General features: G+C 40.3%; 1 long non-coding RNA gene across 1 annotated transcript; it reads right to left on the reverse strand.

Annotated features, from left to right (window-relative positions):
- Positions 1-797: 797 nt before the first annotated feature.
- On the reverse strand, positions 798-8,191 carry LOC128622569 (uncharacterized). The gene is made up of 2 exons (XR_008388421.1): positions 8,101-8,191; positions 798-5,105 (listed from the first exon to the last, which is right to left on the reverse strand). It is a non-coding gene; the product is annotated as an uncharacterized LOC128622569 (long non-coding RNA).
- Between the last annotated feature and the right edge of the window lie 8,217 nt (positions 8,192-16,408).

Genomic DNA, 16,408 nt, shown 5'->3' on the forward strand with positions numbered 1-16,408 from the left:
ATCTCATGAGATTTTCACAAACAGCAGTCGCTAGAGTTTACTCAGAATGGTGCAATAAAGAAAAAACATCCAGTGAGCGGTAGTTCTGGGGATGTAAATGCTTTGTTGATGAGAGAGGTCAACAGAGAATGGCCAGATTGGTCTGAGCTGTCAGAAAGGGTACAGTAACTCAGATAACCACTCGGTACAATTGTAGTGAGCAGAAAAGCATCTCAGAATGCACAACACAACAAACCTTGAGGCGGATGGGCTACAACAGCAGAAGACCACGTTGGGTTCCATTCCTGTCAGCCAAGAACAGAAAGCTGAGGCTGCAGTGGGCACAGGTTGACCAAAACTAGACAGTTGAAGACTGGAAAATGTAGCCTGTTCCGATGAATCAGGATTTCTGCAGAGGCAGATGGTAGGGTCAGAATTTGGTACCAATACCATAAGTCCATGGACCCAACCTGCCTTGTGTACAGAGTCCAGTCCTGTTTTCAATCTTTCTGTAATCTGGGACCCTTTTAACTGCAAAATAAATTCAAAGGACCACCTAGGTACATTTTTATTTCAGATTTATTTCAACATGATTTAAATGTATACAATAATATTTTGTCTACTTATTAGAGCTATATAGTTTTTATTCCTGACCTTTCCACTCAAAGAACATGTTAGGTTAATGTTAAAGTTATATGAACTCAGTAATGAATGAATGAATACATAAATAAATAAAGATATAGTAGATACATAGATAGAAAATCAAAGAAGGAAGAAAAAAGTGAATACAAGAGAAAGGAAGGAAGAAGAGTCTGCACTGTAGTTGATACAAGGTGTTTATTTTCACATTCACTGTATAGGTCATTTATTCAATATACAAATGATACGTTCATATTTTCTTAGAAGTTTTGTTTTTATTATTTAAAAATCATATTGCTATAATTTTTTTTTACTGTCAATCCATAGTCTGCATGCAAAGTGTATACCATTATACAGATCCTCAATCCCTCTTACACTTCTTAAAAATAAAATACATCATATACACAAGAATAAATAATAAAAATTTCTTCTGAACATTTTCACTTGGCATGCTAAAAGAGAGGATTCTGGATTGAGAGCAAACTATATTCAAGAGCCCACTGTCCCCTTAACCAGATAAAAAATCCTGAATGTATAATAAAAACCTATGGAACAAAAACAAATAATTTATAAGCAAAATAAAAACTGTAATAAACTGTAGTAAAGGAAATTATTTCAAAAACCTATACAGTAAAAAACAACAACAACAACAAAAAAAAAAGACAACGCACCGAAAGTAGTCTTTTTACTGAGTGTTTGTAATTGAAGACAGTGACGGAAGTAGATTTGACAGTAATGAGTAGATTAAACTGAATGACTGGGGAATAAACAAACTATTGCACTTGGAGTTTTGGCACATTCAGTCTACTACATGGCTTCAACATGACTAATACATGACAGAAGCACAGACCTTATCATATTTTTTTTCTATGGACAGAATATTGCATATATTTTGCAATTATATTTTTAACTGGAAATTATAGCATTGAAACATATTTGATTGTTTTTCATGAATTATTTTAAATATAGGTCATTTTAAGTAGATTACATGATCAATATTTGCTTTCTCCTTAAAAACAAACAAACAAACAAACAAACAAAAAAAACCCCAACAGATTGCAAAGCTCACTAGGTGGAGCCACTGTCCGATTATTCATTTAACAGCGGTGTGCATCACAAAACCTCTGCACATTAACAATCCATCCTAGGAAAGATCTGCCAATTCTAAATAATACAATGATAATAATTTGTTTTGATGTGACATAATGTGATTCAGAATTGTGCAGAAACAGTTGGATAGCCTTGTTTCCTCCATAGGAACTGACATGCACAGAGGCCACACCTTCTTCATTGGGACTGGAACGTTTGTACCTAATATTTTCATGGTAATAAGAAAGAGATGCACGTGTGCTATTGTAATTTCCTGTATTCATTCGCCATTGCCTCCTGACTCTTGCTGGACTTCTCACTGTTTGGCATCAGTGCAGCCTTGTCTTGAATATTCAGTAAATCTTTACACCCCTAAACATTTCTCTGATCTCTAATGTACAATTATTATTTCAAGCTTATACCACAGCACCGATGAATTCTCCAATCTCATTAGTCAGAAGGTGTTAATTAATGAATTTTCTCTAACAGCAGCTCTGACAGTAGTGTCAGCTGCAAGGCAAATCACAGGTTTGTATTAATGTACTCCTTTCTAATGTTATTGGTTCTTTAGTAACAACATACACAGGAACTTGCATGTCAGACGGTCCACATAGACAGATGAGGAGACGTTTATTTAACATTTTTGGAAGGAGTCTCCAGTGTCAGCACTTTGTAACAGTCAGAGGTAAAGCTGTAACTTTAAGTTTTCCAACAGGAGGGAGGGCCTTGCGCTTTCTCACTAACATGACAAGTTGCATTTGTTTTATTAACTTAAAGAAAGAGAAAAAAAGAGAGGCTTGTGAGGGGAGGAATAACAGGGATTCACTTCTTTTGTAACATATATTGTAAAATATAAATGGATAAACAGTACGGTGTGTTGTTCTTTAATAAATAAAAATTGTTATAGTTGGCAAACTGCTGTAGTATAAGAGGAATACGACACTTCAGAACATGCTGTTATTGGAAAATAATTAGCTTCAGGGTGGTAACACCAATCAATATAATCAACCTCATTATTGTTTATTTTCGTATAACACCATGCCCTAGTGTGTTTTATTACTTACATACGGTAAATCACCCATAATGGCCCATTTCATTCAATTATCTCATCAAGTCTTTTCTTAAATGAGAGATGACAGGAAGACAGCTGATTGCTTCCAAGAACAAAACCCCAGCAATCCCAGTGCTTTACACATATGTGTAGAAACAGTTTCTGACATGCATGGACTAGACATTCAGGGATGCATCCAACAGACAATTCTGCTATACAGCATAATATACATAGACATGCATGCAGTGCTATATGAGAAAACATGACTTTGCTACACTATTACACATAAACAGAGTGAACAGGCAAAGGGAATACACATTTAAATATATTCAAAAATAGTTATAGCATTTTCACTACAGAGAAAAGGGTTACATACAGTAATAGGAGATAAAAAGACAAGGTTAAGAGACAGACCAGTTTATTACAGGTGCACGTAAATGCTGCATTCACAGAGCCTGAGTCTGAACAGAATGAGTAATCAAAAATGGACCAAAAAAGTCCAAAAACTTGTCGTAGACACTTCTGCAGAAGTACTGGTAATCAGACAAAATGTTTATCAGACCTTTAGAAGACCTTATACTCAGTTTAGATCAGATAGAATGACCCCTGACATGTCTTTACAATCATTTCTAGCAATTACTAACATATCTATTAATTTTTTTATTATAGCTACACATAGTTTTCTATTTACAGGTACTGGCAATTACCCTGTGTTTAATTATGTACCATATTTTCCAGACAATAAATGCTGGATGTTTTGTATTAAAGGTGGGCTCAGGGATTTATGAATCCATTCATCCATCCATCCATCCATCCATCCATTTTCTGTACTGCTTATCCTACACAGGGTTGAAGGGGAGCCTGGAGCTTATCTCAGGGAGCTCACGGCACAGGGCGGGCTACACTCTGGACGGGGTGCCGACCCATCGCAGGGCACAATCGCACACACATTCACACACTACGGACAATTTGGAAATGCAAGACATGTATTTGGACTGGGGGGAAGAAACCAGGGTACCTGGGGGAAACCCCCAATACATGGGGAGAACATGCAAACGCTATGCACACAGGTGTGGAAGCAAGATTTGAACCCCAAACTGCGGAGGTGTGAGACAAAAGGGCTAACCACTAAGCCACCGTGCCCCATGGATTTATAAATTCTCCTCATATTCAATTAAATATCTGCTCAGAGGAGAAACTCTTGGTCTCTGTGATGCGCCAGGCTCTGTAAATGAGAGAAAATTTAAATGAAACCACCAACATCCAACCAATCAGGATAAGGAAGCATTTCTGCCTGTCTGCCAAATATGTTGCCTGTATGACCTAAATCTGCATGATTGTAAAGATACAATCAAGTAAATATTGTCTGACAGAAGGTTTCCTGTTGAACTGTTGGTGATCTTGGTGACTTAAAGCAAGTAACGTCTGAACTGCATAGAAAAAGATTCAAATAACACATCTGCTGTTTGTTAACTTGACCACCTATATACTGTAGCTAGGTATCAGAAATAAAACGAATATATATTTGAATCCCACACTTTGCTCATAGATGAACCTTCTAACTCCAGACCAACTTATTGTCTGGAAAATATGGTATCAGCCTTCAGTCACTGTGTTTGCTACAGCTTGTGTGACTCCATTTTTAATCAATAGCAAAAGCTAATGCTGTTTTTCGGACTGAAGCAAGTTTACATGCACATGCTCAAATACAGACAATGAACTGAACTTGATGGGAGATACTGGTGAGTGGTGTCCTCCTCATGACTCCTGTTTCAGATGGAGTCTGGAGTTGATGAGAGAGAAAAAACATACACAAATACAAGAGGGGGCCAAAATCTTATTGCATTAAAGGGGCACCGAAGAGGAGCCCTTGTGTCTTCCTGTCAGAGAGATAAAGGGAGGGTAAACAACTGTTATTAGAGTTTTATCATGTCAGTTTGTGACTTCAATTACATCCATGTGTTGGCTCTAGTTCTTCTGAGAAAGTAGTACTTCATTAGATGCTTTAAAGCTGGATGCATAGAAGTCTTTAGAGTGCATTAAATCCAGAGAGTAGTGGGCTGGTGTCTTCCGCACAGTGGGACACTTGCTCACTGCTAACCCAGTTACAATGCGATCAACATCAATGACTTATTTAGAGGTTCATTGATACAGTATGTCTTGTTTGGCTAGATAAGTGGAGCAGAGGTAATATCACTCAGGGGTCACAGTGGACGGAGCTAGTCCATGCCCTTACGTAACATCTGGTTGGCCGCAATGAGCATGACACTGATGATGAAGGCCATTGCGAAAGCACAGATGAGGCTCTTGCGAACGCACGTTTGCCGATTCTTCCCTTTCGAATGCACTAAAGGAGTCACACAGAAGAGAAACAAATGTTCGGCTGGAATCTGATAGTGAAAACAGACAGTCAGACTTTGTGAAAAGACCACATATTAACATTTTAAGTTTGCTTTGTGACTAGTGGTTGCAGCACTCCTGTTTATTATCCAAGTGGACTAAACCAATCACATTCCTTCCTTGCCTCTCAGGTTAGCTCTGATTGGCTGCTGATTAGCCAGAGAACAAAAAAGCAATTTAAAAGCAACAGAATTATCAACTGTAGGTGCAAATACTTTAAATAGATAATGTTTATGTGCAAACATTGTCAGATGATGTTAATAGAAATCATGTTAAATATCAGCTATGTAATGTTTCAGATTTGACCTACATTTATAGTAGGAATGTTACCGAATATGAATACATTATTCAGAATGCATAATGTGCTCTAAACAGATACAGATATGAATAGAAGCACAATTTTTTTTTCGAGAAACCTTGCTAAAAAGGATCACAGGGAACCATTCTTCTTTAGGCCACACCCACTTCAGGTTTAAATATGAATGCTAATACAGATACAGACAATGTCATTGGATTACAACTCTAATTTATAGCTAAGCTCGCTTGCTGCTGTGACCATTTTTTCATTCAGTATTAAAAGCACATGTTAATCCCCTTCAAAACGTCTGTTCTGAAAGAACTTACCATGAATTCTGTTTGGACTGACCCCACAAATGACTGCCATGGGTGTGTTCCCCTTCGAATTGCCCTGCATAATATTCCTCAGTTCAGACCACAGCCTAGCATTCTAGATTAAGCTTTTTATCAACTGGTAACAGTTACTTAATTTTACTTAGTGTCTCTCACCTGTAGGCAAGCTAAAAGAGCTCTGCTGCTCTCTTATCTGTGAGGTTGAAAAAAGTAGAAGAGTAGCCCATGTGAGTCTCTCCAGAGCTCTGAGAGTGGGGCTGGAAGTATATCTACAAATCCGCTCCTAATTTACCTCTCTGATTAAGGATTTTCTTTCATTCCCACCCGATTAATTTTTTTCTCTTCTTCTCCAATATGGATCAGTGTAAAGGAAAACCTTATGCGTCCTTGTGAGGAAATAGATCACGTTATGATTCTTTCCCTTCATCTGCTTGTCGGATCTCTTGTCTCCTGCTACATTTGGCCTAGTTTACGAATTATTCATCTACTGTAATGTTCAGAGTGAAACCAAAGGCCATTTTCCATCTGGCACATTGCAAATCTGAATGGCAGATGAAAGGGAGAGGGAGGAACAAATGGTGCCAGATGAGTATGTGAAACAAGAAATTATATGCTGTACCACACCTCCTTCCATTGCTCCATGGTCCAGTTCTGATGCTCACATGCCCATTGTAGGTGTGTTTGGCGATGGACAGGAGTCAGCATGGTCACTCTGACTGGTCTGCAGCTACATAGCCTCATACTCAGCAAGCAGTGATGCACTGTGTGCTCTGACCCCTTTCTGTCAGACCCAGCATGAACTTTTTCTGCAATTTGTGCTACAGAAGCTCTTCTGTGGGATTGGACCAGACGGGCTAGCCTTCGCTCCCCATATGCATCAAAGAGCCTTCGGTGCCCACGACCCTGTCGGTTCACCGGTTATCCTTCCTTGGAACCCCACATTACCTGCCATATTTCGAGATACTCTGACACAGTCGTCTAGCCAACACAGTTTGGCCCTTACCAAAGTCGCTCATATCTTATGCTTGCCCATTTTTCCTGCCATCAACTTTGAAAACTAACTGTTCACTTGCTGCCTAATATATCCCACCCCTTGACAGGTGCCACTGTAACGAGATAATCAATGTTATTCACGTCACCTGTCAGTGGTTTTAATGTTATGGCTAATTAGTGTACTGTATATGTTCTCACTTATGCTAACACATTTCTATAAGATGTTAACCTATAATAAGTCTGTTGCATAGCTCTCAACAAGAAGTTAAAGTCTGGTAGTGTAGCATCATGTAAGCACTAAACATAATGGCTGTTTGAGTCTATAGGAAAAGTTAAATGTAATCTTTAGCTGCTCTGAGGACAGTTGGGAACCAGTAATCACTGCAAAATTATTAGCCTTGGAATGAACAGAAGAACAAATGCTCTTAAAGTAGCGAGCTAGTTACAACCACTTTATTTTGTGCTGAAGTAGGCTTGCTGAAATATTCAGTGTTACCGGTGTTACATGGTGTTCGGCCACACACCGATTACATCACTTGCCCACTGCAGCACTGCCCAAACTGTTGTTTTGCTATTTTGTAGTAACTGAATAATTTAGTTCAGTTAGAGAACGGACACTACAATTAAAAACTGAACGCATCTGCTCAATTCAGCATGTGCCAAATGAGTCACAGCACAGTTCAGCAGGAGTCAGATTTCACAGCGTTTGCTGATTTTCACTTTTTTAATTTAAACTTTGTGTAATTTGTTTGTTATATCAAAGCATGGTGTAGCCATGCTGAGCCTCCAAGCCGTCTTATTAGTTTTGTTAATAAAAGTTCTATGTTTAATATAAGCGAATTTATATTCGTTTCTTATTTATTTGGTTCCACAATGTTTGCTGATTTTCACTGTTTTATTTACACTTTGTGTAATTTATTTGTTATTTTATATTACAGCGTGGTGTATGCCGTGCTTATTCGTTTTGTTAATAAAGCCATCTTAATCATTTTGTTAATAAAAGTTCTATGTTTATTATAAGCGTGTTTGTCATTGTACTGTTTTGTTGTTGTGAATAATAAAGAACCCACTATTCAAGTAATTGCCGCCCCTGAACTGCTGCTAATTTGAAAGGGAAATGCTCACGGCCGAACAGGCATTCAGAAGTTTTACCAGTATTACCAGTATTACCAGTGCTGTCACACGTCAATTAACCGGTGGGAAAATTTCCTCACTGTCACTTCCCTATGCTGAAGCCATAGGCAAGAAACATGATTCACAATCAGCCAGCGATTCTGTGAAACCACTGAAATAACCATCCTGCAGTCTTTACCACTCACCTCCCTCAAATTCAGTATGGCAGTTTCCTGAGTTGTCCTTCAGGCTCTCCTCCTCATTCACAATGATGTTTTCAATGTCCTTCATTGTCAGATGGTCTTGAAAGGCATGGAACAGGACTTGTTTCAGCTCCTCCAGAGACATCTGCTGCATGTCAAACTGCAGGGAGAGAGCACAGGCGAACGACATTACATCTCTCAGTAGAGAGGCTGCATGATAATGGCTAAAAAGATAATCATGACTATTTTGCTCAACATTGAAATCATGATGATTTCTCACAATTTATCCCCAAATGCCATTTTATTATTTCAAATCAACAGAAAATGGCATTTCTATCACTATGACCTTTCCATACCACTTATCCTACACAGGGTTGCGGGGGAGCCTGGAGCCTATCCCAGGGAACTCGGGGCACAAGGCGGGGGACACCCTTGACAGGGTGCCAACCCATCAAAGGGCACAATCGCACACACATTCACACAATACGGACAATTTGGAAATGCCAATCAGCCTACAATGCATGCCATTGGACTGGGAGGAGAAAGCTGGCGTACCAGGAGGAAAACTCCAAAGCATGGGGAGAACATGCAAGCTCCATGCACACAGGGCGGAGACAGGATTCAAATCTCTAAGCTTGGAGGTGCAAGGTAAATGTATTAACCACTAAGCCACCATGCCCCCAATATTGTTGCCAATTACACTTAATTAATTGAAGAAGTGGGTGGCACAGTGGGCATCACGGTCACCTCAAATCTTTAAGGTTGCTGATTCGATCCTGACCTCGTGTTACGGTCAGTGTCCCAAAAACGTACCGATAGGCAACTCTAAATTTGCCCCTAGATATGAATGTGTGTGAATGGTGGCTTTGATGGCCTCCTATTCAGAGTGAATTCCTGCCTTCTGCCCAGTGTTCCCAGGACTGCTTATTGCTCCACTGTGACCTTGACTAGGTTGAAGCACGTACTGAAGATGAATGAATGTATGAATAATTGAAGATATGATTAATTGTACAGCCTTACAAGAATGTAAAACAACATGCTGGTACAGACCACGTGAATCAGATCGTCACTGATTTGCAGTAGGTACCTACGCTTTATTCTAACAGGCTTAATTCTATCAAGCCATAATTCATTCTGAAAAGTCTGAAATAAAAAAGCTACCATGAACTGAAGTATCCTGATTACGTAAAATAATGAACAAGGACGAGGCAGAGAATGGTGCAATGCAATGTGGAGTCTATTGTACTTCAATACTGGGACACCTCAATAAGAGGTCTTGCATATAAATGAAAAGCTTATAAGAAAGGGACAAACTGAAGAACCTGAAGGTTTCTTTCCCCACATTTTTTCCCAACTAATTAATGATGCCAGTCGACCAATCGGCAAGAAAGGTACACAACATTCTATAACCAGCCAATTTAGTACACTACACCTATGGGAACATATGCTCCTGGAGGTCTGTCATCACATTCACTGCTCTGTCCTCACTCTCTCAAAGTCCATCACAAGCCAGCTTTCTCAGAAGAATAAACATTGCAGGTGTTTAAGTATAGAATATAGAGATACAAATTGTATTAGAGACAGATACATGGTCAATATGTAAAACGTGAAAAAAAAAATGCATTTGTGTCTCATAAAGGTTGATGAGAAGAGGAGTAATGGTGGAACAATTAGAAAAGGGTTTTGCAGTTTTAGTTTATTACCAGAGAAAAACAGCCCAGAACATTTAAGCGCTTACTCAAAGATCTCACAAAATCTTTGAGCCAGCCATGCAGTGATTTTCGGATGTTCTGTCCCCAGGCAACTGAGTACAGAGTCAAAAAGAGTGTGTTTTCTATGGTCTTTATTATCCACTAGCTTTCACTAATGCATTTTCTAATCCCTAAGTCTCATGGACTGAATCCTTAAACATGAAAGCACAGAGAAGCTAGATGTTCTCAGAGCAGCTCTTAGAATCTGTGCAGTAATTATAAAATATTACAAACAAAGTAATATAGATCTGCTGAATATATATATATAAATAAAACTATAAAATTCTTGGGAAATAAATACTTTTTATTATGTCTATGTCTATATAAATATATAATATATAATATAAATAAATCTAGACACGTTTTCTTTTAGCTCTGCACACATGCATACATCTAATTCATTAACTCGACCTGAACATTCACTTCAGCCCAATGCATTATGGGTAGAATCTAGTCCATATACCCACAAAGCATACTGTATAGTCTGCATATCTTAGCCTTACACCTAGTCCTGCCCTTATCCCATCATTTCATAAATTCAATCATGTACTAAATTTACATCTAATCGTATCCAGTATTGCAATAAACCCAAACATATTGTAAACCCATCCTACATTTTTTGGCCTTCACAATACAAAATATATAAGAAATTAAACATAAAGCAGTATGGGAGGAAAATATATAGGAAAATAATCAGTGACAAGGTAGACTTATTTATTAAGAAAATACTTTTTAAATCCATTTATACAGAAGTTACATTTTATGTTATGAAACTTAGTTTCTGTTAACACTTCCATTATAGCAGCTATAAACAGTCATTCCCCCATCAGCCTCTCTTTCTTTCATGTTATTCATCTTCGATCCTGAGCTTGGTTTACTGTCTGTCTGTCTGTCTGTACTGTCCACGAGCTGTCTGTGTGGAGTTTAATATTCTCCCTGTGTCTGTGTTGATTTCCTCTAGGTTTTATAAATTGCCCCTAGGTGTGAATGAGTCTGTGAATGTATGGCACCATATGTCAGACCAGCATCCAATCCAGGATGTATTCCCACCTCGCGGCTCATATTTCCAGGTCTCGTCTAGGTGGCATAGTGGTTAGCACGTTTGCCTCGCACCTCCGTGTCTGCCCTGTGTTTGCATGTTCTCCCTGTGCTTTGGCCGTTTCCTCTGGGTACTCCGGTTTCCTCCCCCTGTCCAAACACATGCATTATAGGCTGATTTGCATTTACAAAATTGTCCATAGTGTGTGACTGTGTGTGCGGTTGTGTCCTGAATTCCTTGGGATTGGCTCCAGGCTCCCCAGCAACCCTGTGTAGGATAAGCGGTATGGAAAATGGATGGATGGATGGATGGATAACCTGCTCATAACCAACTCCTGCGTCTACTAACCAGTAACCAAACTTAACACTAATGTCTGCCTTAGCTAATAATTATTCAATCTGTACATCTTACCCTGAAACCAATTTAACCAGACCATATTAAGACTTGAAATCTAGAGCAGTATATACAACAAGCTCATGTAGAGTGATGAACCTAGAAGCACCTGCAGCTTTTGCCTCTCCCTCTCACAGACAGACTCAGTGCTCTACCGCAGGACTGGCCTCATGGGATACAGCTAAGGCCTGACTTCATTTTCATGTAGATTTACAGAAAACTGAATTAGGATACTTTGCATTATGGCAAAGTATAGTTGTAGATTTGTTTAAATGCACACAGTTTTGAGAGAGCTAGTCAGCAATAAAGTGACAGATGAGTTGTCTGCTAAAAGAAAATGAAAGGGTGAAAAGACTCCCTACCTTATAAGTGATCTCAGTGAAATGTAACCTACATTTACTCCTGAATCCTGGAAGCAATAGCATACACCACCCAACTGCTCACAGCTTGCTTAATAATAACCCACATTCTGATACCTTAATTAAGGTCATTTTTATGAATTTTAAAGTATCAGACAAAGCACTGAGATTGGCTCTGTTTCACGTTTCTCTGTATACATGTAAGGAATGAAACAGAATGGTGCACGCTGTTATAGGAACATAATCAAAAGCAGGGTGGTGTGATGCATCCTGACACGAAGGGGTGTTTATAAATAAAATGGAATGGTCTCAGAATAAAGGCAAATGTAAGTTATTTCCCACTCGTTCTGGAAGCGAGTTAGGAAACAGCTAGGGGATTCATGTACCTGCTGTTTAGTGTTAGTTGCATGCGAGATCCCTTGAGTTCTCTGTCACAAGAAGGCATGCTGAGCTTCTTGGGACTCATAAACTATTGTTGTCAATTTATCCCTGACTGCTCACACCATGACAAGGTCCTCAGACAATGCTCTCAAAGACTCTCCTCAAAATATTGAGTGGACCAAGGAAATGATGCATTCCTTTTGCTACCTGAAACAGTCACCAAGCTCAGCCATGGCACTGGGACTTCCGGACTATTCGTCCACTTTTCACCTCTATGTATCTGAGGATGGGAGTACTGCAGCATGGGTCGTGGTCCAGGAACATGGTGGTAGCTATCGTCCTGTAGCATATCTCTCAAAAACTCTAGAACCTGCAGATCAAGGTATGCCCGCCTGTTTGTGGTCCATCTCTGCATCCACGCTCATGGTCAATGTTGCTGAAAAGGTAGTGCCATCCCATCCACTCACACTGCTCGCATCACATCAGGTCTTATCTACCCTGAATAACATTCAGACTCAACCCATGACTGCACAGCGCAGATCAGGTTATGAAGCCATCCTTTGTCCCACTCATAACCTGACCATCAAATCTGTGACAACGGCTAATAGCCCTGCTGTCCTGCTTCACAGACTTCTGAGTGCCTGCTCAGAGGAGCCTGCACCCGAGGCCTGGCTGGAGCATGACTGCTTAACCTCCATACATCACTCTGTCCTGATCTATCACAGCACCCTCTGGAAGGAGGGGAGGAAGTATATGTTGATGGGTCATGTTCTAAACCCAACAACTCCACATTTATCTGTGGCTACTCTGTTTGTTCATTACCAAATATTGTTCACTCCATCCCTTTTCATTCTGCTCAGGCTGCAGAATCCGTTGCTCTCACTCGTGCTTGTCAGAAGGTTTTTCCTCCTTGCCTACCTTGTCTGCAGACTCGAATGCTGCCTTATGTAGCATAAACGGCAAGTTTTTTCCTAGTAACATGTATGGTTCTACCACAGCCAAAGGTCCCTTTAACTCCCTAGCTTCCACCAACACCATTCTTTGGGTCTGTGGTAAACATGCTTACACCATGATACCTGGACACTGGAATTGGACAGGATGTTACTATCCTGCCTTTGTGTGCCCTCTGTTTCAGTTCATGTTTCCTCCCCATGGGAACAATCTTATCCCTTCCATCCTGGGGCCAGTTCATCATGATTAGACTTAGATGAAACTCACCTCAGCATTTCCAGGGATACACCCTCGCTGACCTGTGGACGACCCCAGGCGCAATAGTAGGATGGTCTCTGTTTTTGGGAGGAGGTACCACTGCTGCTTTGAATAATATTAATGGGCTTACTTACATGTTGCTCTCCTTGGCCAATGACACAGAGAAAATACACTAATTAATGATAAACTAGAAGCCCTTTGCCTAGTTGTCACGTAGAATAGACTGGTCCTAGAACTACCGAGCATGGAGATGTTTGTAAGATGCTCAACACCTCGTGCTGTTTCTATATCAAGAACAACAAGAAAAACAACTAGGTTACAAAAACCAACTAAGTTACAAAGACCATCCTCTAGAAAGAAAAAAAAAACACACTCCTGTTTCTATATAACTCACAAAATGTTAATGATATTATTACACACATGAGGGAAGCCAAAAATGGTGTGTGCATATGTATTCACCCCCTTTGCCATGAGGCCCCTAAATAAGATCTGGAGCAACCAATTACCTTCAGAAGTCATATAATTAGTTCAATAAAGTCCACCTGTGTGCAATCTAAGTGTCACCATGTCTCTGTATATATACACCTGTTCTGAAAGGCCCCAGAGTCTGCAACACCACTGAGCAAGGGGGCACGACCAAGCAAGTGGCACCATGAAGACCAAGGAGTTCTCCAAACAAGTCAGGGACAAATTTGTGGAGAAGTACAGATCAGGGTTGGGTTATAAAAAAATTGAAGGAATGATGGATGGTGCTAAATACAGGGAAATTCTTGAGGGAAACCTGTTTCAGTCTTCCAGAGATTTGAGACTGGATCAGAGGTTCACCTTCCAGCAGGACAAAGACCCTAAGTATACTGCTAAAGCAACCCTCGAGTGGTTTAAAGGGAGACATTTAAATGTCTTGGAATGCCCTAGTCAAAGCCTAGACCTCAATCCAATTGAGAATCTGTGGTATGACTTTACACCAGCGGAAAGAGCTGGAGAAGTTTTGCCTTGAAGAATGGGCACAAATCCTAGTGACTAGCTGTGCCAAGCTTATAGAGATGTACCCCAAAAGACTTGCAGCTATAATTGCTGCAAAAGTTGGCTCTACAAAGTATTGACTGTGAATATGTATAATATTTGATTATATCTGTGAATATTTATAAAATATTTGATTATATCTTTTCATGTGACAACACTAAAGAAATGACACTTTGCTACAATATAAAGTAGTGAGTGTACAGCTTGTATAACAATGTAGATTTGCTGTCCCCTCAAAATAACTCAACACACAGCCATTAATGTCTAAACCGCTGGCAACAAAAGTGAGTACAACCCTAAGTGAAAATGTCCAAATTGGGCCAAAAGTGTCAATATTTTGTGTGGCCACCATTATTTTCCATCACTGCCTTAACCCTCTTGGGCATGGAGTTCACCAGAGCTTCACAGGTTGCCACTGGAGTCCTCTTCCACTCCTGCATGACGACATCACGGAGCTGGTGGATGTTAGAGACCTTGTGCTCCTCCACCTTCCATTTGAGCCAGCCCCACAGATGCTCAATAGGGTTTAGGTCTGGAGACATGCTTGGCCAGTCCTTTAGCAAGGCAGTGGTCATCTTGGGGGTGTGTTTGGGGTCATTATCATGCTGGAATACTGCCCTGTGGCCCAGTCTCCGAAGGGAGGGGATCATGCTCTGCTTCAGTATGTCACAGTACATGTTGGCATTCATGGTTCCCTCAATGAACTGTAGCTCCCCAGTGCCAGCAGCACTCATGCAGCCCCAGACCATGACACTCCCACCACCATGCTTGACTGTAAGCAAGACACACTTGTCTTTGTACTCCTCACCTGGTTGCTGCCACACACGCTTGACACCATCTGAACCAAAAAAGTTTATCTTGGTCTCATCAGACCACAGGACATGGTTCCAGTAATCCATGTCCTTAGTCTGCTTGTCTTCAGCAAACTGTTTGCGGGCTATCTTGTGCATCATCTTTAGAAGAGGCTTCCTTCTGGGACGACAGCCATGCAGACCAATTTGATGCAGTGTGCGGCGTATGGTCTGAGCACTGACAGGCTGACCCCCCACCCCTTCAACCTCTGCAGCAATGCTGGCAGCACTCATACGTCTATTTCCCAAAGACAACCTCTGGATATGATGCTGAACACGTGCACTCAACTTCTTTGGTCGACCATGGATAGGCCTGTTCTGAGTGGAACCTGTCCTGTTAAACCACTGTATGGTCTTGGCCACCGTGCTGCAGCTCAGTGTCAGGGTCTTGGCAATCTTCTTATAGCCTAGGCCATCTTTATGTAGAGCAACAATTCTTTTTTCAGATCCTCAGAGAGTTCTTTGCCATGAGGTGCCATGTTGAACTTCCAGTGACTAGTATGAGGGAGTGTGAGAGCGATGACACCAAATTTAACACACCTGCTCCCCATTCACACCTGAGACCTTGTAACACTAACAAGTCACATGACACCGGGGAGGGAAAATGGCTATTTGGGCCCAATTTGGACATTTTCACTTAGGGGTGTACTCACTTTTGTTGCCAGTGGTTTAGACATCAATGGCTGTGTGTTGACTTATTTTGAGGGGACAGCAAATTTACACTGTTACACAAGCTGTACACTCACTACTTCACATTGTAGCAAAGTGCCATTTCTTCAGTGTTGTCACATTAAAATACATAATCAAATATTTACAAAAATGTGAGGGGTGCACTCACTTTTGTGAGATACTGTATATGACTGTGAGTGTGTTATGCACGCTCAAGTATTCTGTTTTTTTGTCTTATTTCTTGTTTGTTTAACAATAATAAATATTCTGCATTTTCAAAGTGGTAGGCTATTGGCTGTTGGGTAAATCAAATAATACAAGCCCCCCAAAATAATTTTTTATTCCAGGTTGTAAGGCAACAAACAGGAAAAATGCCAAGAGGGGTGAATATTTTCGCAAGGCACTGTATATACTCTGCCTATATCAGCATAAAACTAAGAAGCTTTCACTGAACTCTGTGTCTGTGTGACTTCTTCCAGAGCTCGATACTGAGAAGCAAACAGCAGCATGGGTCCAAGAATTAAATTCTGAGGCCGGTATCAGTTACAGATTATTTTTGTCATGAAATGGAGGGGAGTGCAGTTAAGAGCTTTATTGAAGAGAGACAGGTAGACATATGCAAAACGTGAATCAATA

The sequence above is a fragment of the Ictalurus furcatus genome, chromosome 18 (genome assembly GCF_023375685.1).
Source record: "Ictalurus furcatus strain D&B chromosome 18, Billie_1.0, whole genome shotgun sequence".
In the NCBI taxonomy this organism is placed as follows: Eukaryota; Metazoa; Chordata; class Actinopteri; order Siluriformes; family Ictaluridae; genus Ictalurus; species Ictalurus furcatus.